Source organism: Agelaius phoeniceus, chromosome 6, assembly GCF_051311805.1.
Source record: "Agelaius phoeniceus isolate bAgePho1 chromosome 6, bAgePho1.hap1, whole genome shotgun sequence".
Taxonomy (NCBI): Eukaryota; Metazoa; Chordata; class Aves; order Passeriformes; family Icteridae; genus Agelaius; species Agelaius phoeniceus.
In genome coordinates this window covers 50,191,210-50,198,575 of record NC_135270.1, presented here as the reverse complement: position 1 = coordinate 50,198,575, position 7,366 = coordinate 50,191,210, and the positions used below count along the sequence as shown (strand labels likewise).

The 7,366-nt window shown below is 37.0% G+C and overlaps 1 long non-coding RNA gene across 1 annotated transcript; it reads left to right on the top strand.

Annotated features, from left to right (window-relative positions):
* Positions 1-598: 598 nt before the first annotated feature.
* Positions 599-6,301, top strand: LOC143694408 (uncharacterized). Its single transcript, XR_013182875.1, has 3 exons — positions 599-732; positions 838-959; positions 6,113-6,301. It is a non-coding gene; the product is annotated as an uncharacterized LOC143694408 (long non-coding RNA).
* Positions 6,302-7,366: the final 1,065 nt, after the last annotated feature.

Below are 7,366 nucleotides of genomic sequence, written 5' to 3'. Positions count from 1 at the left end.
ACAAAGCCACCACAATAATTTTCATGTGCACTTCTGAGTTAAGCAAGGTACTGCAAGGTCAAACCAGCCTGAGTTTGCACAGGATGTTATTGACCTAATAGCTTTCCATCATTACTGCACTGCACTTGATATACTGTTTGATTGCCAGACCAGAAATAGCTGCGTTTCACCACCTATCAATTGATGCAGTTTGCCAAGTGTTTGAAGAAACTGAAAAGTAACAACAGACACAATGCAGCTATAATAAAACAAGCATGTGTATAATATTACATCAAATTTCCTAATCAAACCTTAAAGAAAATTATATGAAGACAGAACTGGATCTGTGATCAGTTCTTCAAGAAGTAATAGTCTTTCTTCCACTTCCCAACACCAGACTAAAGCTATGTCCCTATTCCCGCACCAGGAATAGGCAGAACTAAAAGCAAGAGAATCATTGACTGGAAAACAAAACTTGTTAAAATGAGCTGTGTTCACACATTTACCTTTGTCTCCCAAGGCCCTGCAGCAGCCTACAAAATGCTTGTTGCCAAATGTTTTGCCATTTTCAGCAGGTATCAGAACAATTGGAGGTGTTTATTCCGGGACCAGTACACTGCATACAAAGTATGAATCTTCCTGCAGAAGCTAATTTGTAACTGCTTGGAGATCTCCCTCTGCAGTCTGCACTGCAAGGTGCGAGTTTAGCAGCACAGCAGCTACAATGATCTCTTCAGAAAAACAGCAGCAGAGGTAGGACACTCTTCATTAGTTCTTATTGATGCAGAAAGCAAAAAATGCATTGATGAATTAAGTTATCACTGAATTAACTAGCAGCATTAACTATTCTTCTAACAGGAAGAAGAATCAAACCAGAGGCTACAAGTCTGACACATCCCAAAAGGGACATTTTATGCACTAAAAGGACTATGAGAAATAAAGTCAGCCTGCTCAAGGCAAGAGCAGTGTCCTGTGTGAAGGTAATGCTCTCATGTGGTGTATCACTTTGTACATACAGTGTTTGCACATACTGTGAACTGCAAATCACATTTCTGCATTTTTCGAACTAGCAGCAAAACATGCTTTCTCTGCTCAGGTGACAATGTAGTTCCAAAAAAGTTCTGATGAGAAATAAACTCATTGCAAGTACTAAGCTTAAGGTCCTCTGAGATCTATCTCCATTTTTGTTTACTTCCTCATCTCTCTTTCATATTCCTGCTAGTCCCATTCTTGATATGTAATGTTTTTAAAGGATTGGATAGCCTCTTCTTGGATGCAGAGGAGCAAGTCATGAAGGGACATGTTTTACATGCCTTAAGAGATATTAGGTAAAAACAGGAAATATTAAACACAGAGAACTACAGTTTTGAGTTGTGACTATTTTTTTATTACTATTTAATTCTTTCACTGGGCTAGTGATAATTGTTTTCGCGAAGATTAGGAACAATTTAGTATTGTAGAAAAGCTCTGGTCATTGTCAGAATACAAATTGCAATTAGGGTTCTGTATCTGTCTTTCTCTGTGTGAAGTCTGGTTGTTGTTTGCATTTATCTGGGAGAATCTGATTTAACCCTAGCAATTGCAAAGGGGAGTCAGGCAGACAGCTTCCCACCCCTCAGCTCCGCTGCTGAATAGCAAGCGACCTTGCACAAAACAACTACTCTGTATCTTCATTTACCCATCTAAACCACACCTATTGTATTTATTTAGCTCACAGGGGCATCAACAGGCTTAATTAATGTTTGCAAAAAGCTTTGAGATCATCAGATGAAAGGTCCAAAATATTTTAAAGTCAATGAGAAAAAAATGGATAGGTGCCAAGAGAGTCAATTGGACAAACGGCTTCTCCTATCAGTATTGTCCATATTTCAGTTTCTAGTTTATCAGTGGAATATACACGGCTGTTTAAATAAAGTCTCACACATGTTCCACTGTGTACAGAACCAGCCACCACAGTTTGGAGATCTGAAAACAGTTAGAAATCTGTAAAAGAACACTTGGGAAGACATATATTACATTTCAACTCCAACACAAAAGAAGTCCTTTCTCCAGAGTGTTTCTGTAGTCTGTAGAAAAATTCCCAGTGGCAGTTAGCAGCACATACATGGAGTTTGATTTAATATTTTTATATACTGTAATTTTTTGATCAATGGACACTGAGAATCATCATCACTTGACTGCTTTATGAAGAAGAGCTTGAATTTAATATCTGCAGGCATATAACCAGTGCTTAAATAAATAAGAAACTCCCCTTTCCCCAAGGATCCTAATGCTATAGCATCTAGGTCACTGCTATTAATCTCTTCCCTAAGGATTTAGAAATAAATCCAAGATCCCAAGTAAACTCTATTCCTCAGCTGACTGCACCCCCATCAGCCAACACCATTTTCATAATTTTTCTCCAAACCTGGTGATAAGCAGTTTTAGTTTAAAATTGTTCACAGAAGAGATCTAAGATATTGCAACAGTGTCCTATTCCAGGCAGGACCAGGCCAGCTGAAGATGGACTTGCTCAACTCATGGCACATCCCCTCCCACTGACTCCAAAGCCAAGCCCATCTTTTGTACTCATAGGTTTTAATTGCAACCTGTCTCCCAGAAACAAAAGTTTTAAACATGCACATGTGGGAAGAGCAAGTGCTGTCTTAAACTCTCTCACAAAAATACACCTAAAGAGGTCAAGCTTTGGATACTTTGTGGTGTCTCCTACTGACACAAACTAGGATAATAAAAGATGTGGATATCAAGCAAAGCATTATTGGCAATTGTTCAGCATAGCACAGATTAAAATAACTCCCACTAGGTTTAGTCTTTGCAGCCTCAGTTCAGTCTCCAGATAGAATAAAGTAGGAGCAGCTATTTCAAAATACCAGGACTAGTAAGAAGAGTGCTGAAAGTTAACACCCAAAAATTGGAAGGTGTTCAGAAGATCTGAGGGAAAATGGTGTCACCATAGGGCACATCCTATTTGCTAGTATAGGAGTACTGACACTTGTTTCTGGATGAAGTCAGCCAACCTACACCTAGTTGTCAAAATGACAGAGGAATTCCTTTGTTACTTCCAGATTTTCTTCCATGGTGTTGCACAGGCTAACCCTCAAAATCTGGTGGATTTGAGCTTCCAGTCTTTGCTAAGGCTAACATCTATATAAACCAAGGTAGTGCTGCTGCACAGTGGTGGAGCAAAGCACTGCCTTCTGCTGCTTTGACATACTACATTAGAAAACACGTGGGTTCAGGTTTTCTTTTTCTTCTTTTTAATCAGGAAAATAGAAATGGTAGGTTCTTTTTGTATTTCCTATGTAAACCACATTTCAAAATTAACTGCTCCTTCAAAAAACTAAAACAGTTTACATTACCATTGTGATGCAATGCAAACAGTGAACACACATACAATAATGCCTTCTCCAATTTTCAGACATATACTTCCACATGAAAAAACTAGAGCTTGGACTAGATAAATTCATAAGTTGAACATGAGAAGCCAGTATTCCAAAGACAACAACTACTGTGGGTGTGTTTATATTAAAATACTTTTTTTTTTTTTGAAAGGCAAAATAGGATGCAGTGTGTTGTCAAATAAAACAGCACCCAGTTGCCCAATTTTGTTGCTTTCCTCTATTGGAAGACTGCTCTAATACCATGCATAGGAACCTCTCCTCCTTCATGTTCCTTAGAACTAATTTACAGCAGGATATAAAGATTATATATCCATTACAAAACAAAAATTGGAAAACTAGTGGATGAGCTTCAAATTGTGTATGATTCATGCCTACAGGAGAATCCAATGGAACAAAGTATCTACTATATGAAAATTCCAAGATATTCTCAAATGCTAACAGTCAATCTTTGTGAAATGTCTGATAACCTCTAGTCCCACTTCTTATATAAAAAGGTTGAAGCAAGGAGTCACTAGCCCTGCCAAGGTCACACATACCCAAGTCGGATCAGAATTTAGGTTTGGCTTTGCTGTGAGCCAACCTTTCAAACAACTGCTTTGAACTACCAGTGATGAGTTATTGTTGGGATTTGTGTGTTTGTTGATACATTACATAATGTTTCTTATATAGTAAAAATTGTTTCACCTTTAAAATAATACACACATGTCCCTTTTAATTTTGAAGGAAATAAACCACTAAAATTATGTCATAAGTGGAAGCATCAAAATGAAGTGTTACAGCTGAAGAACAACAAAATTGTGGGAATGAATTGGCCGTTCTTGTGCATTTCATCAACATTCTGTTGATGAAATGCACAAGAATGGCCAATTCATTCCCACAATTCTTTGTAAGTTTTTGATGTTGTCAGGTAAGGCACGTTTCGTTCAGTTTGACACATAACAGGGGGTGCTGAAAATAAAGTTTGTGATACTAGAACACTAAATAATAAGAAAAGATATCTATTTTAAACAGACCTAGAAGCGTATTTCCTTAATAAATGCTCAGATTATCCTTGAAAATCTAACAGGCCAGAAAGGAAAAATCAACACACTATGGTGATTGTAACAACTCAAAGTGTGGCTTCCATGCATTTTTAAAAATACAGGTTATAGTAAATCAAAAATGAAAGCATTCTTTAAGCTTTAAAAAACCAAACCTAACGGTGCTAGATCAAACTTGCATTTTGACTTTATCTGCAAAGACACAACATCTGGTGTGCTTCTGGCTAGAGAGCTCCTATTCAGAGAAACCACTGTTGAGGCTATCAAGCAATTCCTACATCTTTGAACAAACATAAATGCAAGTGTGCTAGCTTATATCCCTACATTTAAAAAAAAAAAAAATTAAAAAAAGTAGTCTTCTTAGGTCAATTAATTTACAGACTTGAGATTCTCCAATATTAAGCCTCCATTTTCATGGAACAAAATTTGCCCCTTTTTTTAAGTAGCCTAAGTCATGACCAAAAATTTTATAAATGGGGAAAAAGTGCTTTGTGCCTACACTACTAGAAAAATGCTTCAAAATTAATTGAACTCCTTTTATTCATAGCAATTACTATAATATGATTTCGTCCCTATTGAAGTCAAAGGCTCATTGAACAGAAGCAGCTCTTAGTGTTTTGTTGTTTGAGAAAGAATACAAGAACAATGAATTTATTAATTAGTAAATTATTTTTTAAAAAAATGAAATTATGTCCTGTGAGAAATATCCTGGAAAAAGTATTTGTAAAATCTGTCCACAGAAGATGATCTACCACCTTTTAAACTGCAATCAGACCAAAAAGATCTTCCTCCCATAAAGACACTGAAAAGCAAAACACTGAAACTGCTTTTTAAGGCATTTTTCTTCACTCAGGCTGTGAAGATCTTTTTATCTCACTACCTACAAGGACTAGATGCTACAAGAAAAAAAAATACTCCCAGATGAGATACCACATTTAGTAATCACTAGTGAACAGAAAATCCACACACTGTTCTGGGTGATGGTAAGAAACAGTAGGAACAATCACTAATAACTCTAATATACTGTGTGAGCAGATGGCCTAAACTATCAAACGTTTTATCAGTCTCACTGTTTTTTTACATTGTAACGGATAAAACTTAGAGATGATAAACTGTGGCTGAGACAATGAATGCTTCCATCCATCATCCTGGGCTTCTCTTATTCCAACCATGTGACTGAGTCAAACCAAGTTTATGATATCTTGGCAAGAGATTCCTACAGAAGCTAATGTCTAGACTGAGTACATGTATAATTCATTTATTCTCCATAAAAGCAAAAAATGTTCATTTTAAGAATCTCCATTTCACTTAATTGAACCAGATCACAACGAAGTATCATTGTGAAATATTTAAAGATCATTCTCAAAAATTTCTGCCTTTATATTGCTGCTGAAACTGTGTTTATTCTCAAGAGAACATCAAATTTTTAAAAAATTGCATGCTGATCCTAAATAAGAGAAATCTCACTTTAAGAGCCCAGGCTCCAAATCTAATTGAAATCCTTGGTAGAGGCTGCAGCTCCTCTCCCCGCGCGCTGAACAGGCTTGGCACAGCGTCCAGGCATGGCCGGCTCTCGGCTGGGGGCAGCGTTCTCGGCTGTGAAGGCAGAGCGTGCCCTCTGTCACTCATGGCGAGCAGTCCTGTCCAACTGTCTCTTCCCGACAACTTTATCATCAATCTCTTTATTAACAGCTCCGCTGCAGACTCGGAACGCAAACAAGGACAGCGCACATGCCAGAATTCTGGAAGCACACAGCACGAGACACCGCTCAGGGCACGGGGCAGGAATGCTGGAGCAGCAGACACAGCACAACTCTTCCATGCTCTTTCAAGAAGTATCATATTTATTATGTTTACTTAGAATCAAATTTCTATTTGAGGAGATGGGGAAGTTGTTTCTTAAACATCAAAGATTGCCCACCTTGCCTCCAGTTTAATCTTCAGGCCATTTGAAGTGCCCAATCAATAAAGGGAACTTGACCCAACATTCCGTTCTACTTTAGTAATTCTATCTGCTTTAGGTCAGTGTTTTACCCTAACTGAACCAAGAGCCACAGAAATAACCTCAGATATAACCTCAGATAAACTGAAAAGTTTCACATGTGTGGAGTTTAGGCATGCAAAAATTTACTAAAGTAACCTTATTCAGGTGATTGACTTCGACAAATACAAACAGAAAACAGGAATGCTAGCTCGTAGATAGAGCAAAAGCAGCATTTGCATTTGTAAGCTGTCCAGCATCTGTGTGGGCCACAGCAGTTTAAATGATTGGCTAGTTCCTTAAACAAATAAATGCAGCTTTTTTTCTCTAATAAGCTGGGGCTTTTATCACCTTACATCAATAATAATTTTACTCTTTATCCTTTCCTATTACTTTCATGGATTCTAGCTCTTATTTAGAGACAGTAACTTAATACAAAACCAAAGCTTAATAATATCTACATATATCACAAAATATTTTTCCCAACCATTACTATACCTTTAATTTTAATACAGTGTCTAGGACATTTGTCGTTCTTCATTTATTTTAAACATTGCACTAGAATAGAGATAATAAAAATACTGAGGAAATTAAGATACCCAGACTTGCTGATAGGACCTGTGATCTAGTTAATTTAGTAATATAATTCATAATTAAGTGTGGAGGGCAGGGAAAAAAAGTTACCTAAAGACAGCATTCCGGCATTTTGTTAGAACAATAAAAACATACCTGAACTTAATTTTAAAAAATCCTTAGTTTAAATATCCAAAACACAGGTGGAATATCCAGCAGTGGTTAACCATATTATCTTTTTCATAAACATGCCCTCTGAAGTTTCATATTAAAGTTTGCATTCTTTTGGTGACAGTATTAGCTGATGTTTGTAGGTATTTCAAATTATTAGTTTGAACTTTGTAGATGTAGCAAACTGCATCTGCCTCTACCAACAAAACCAAGATGCTTTG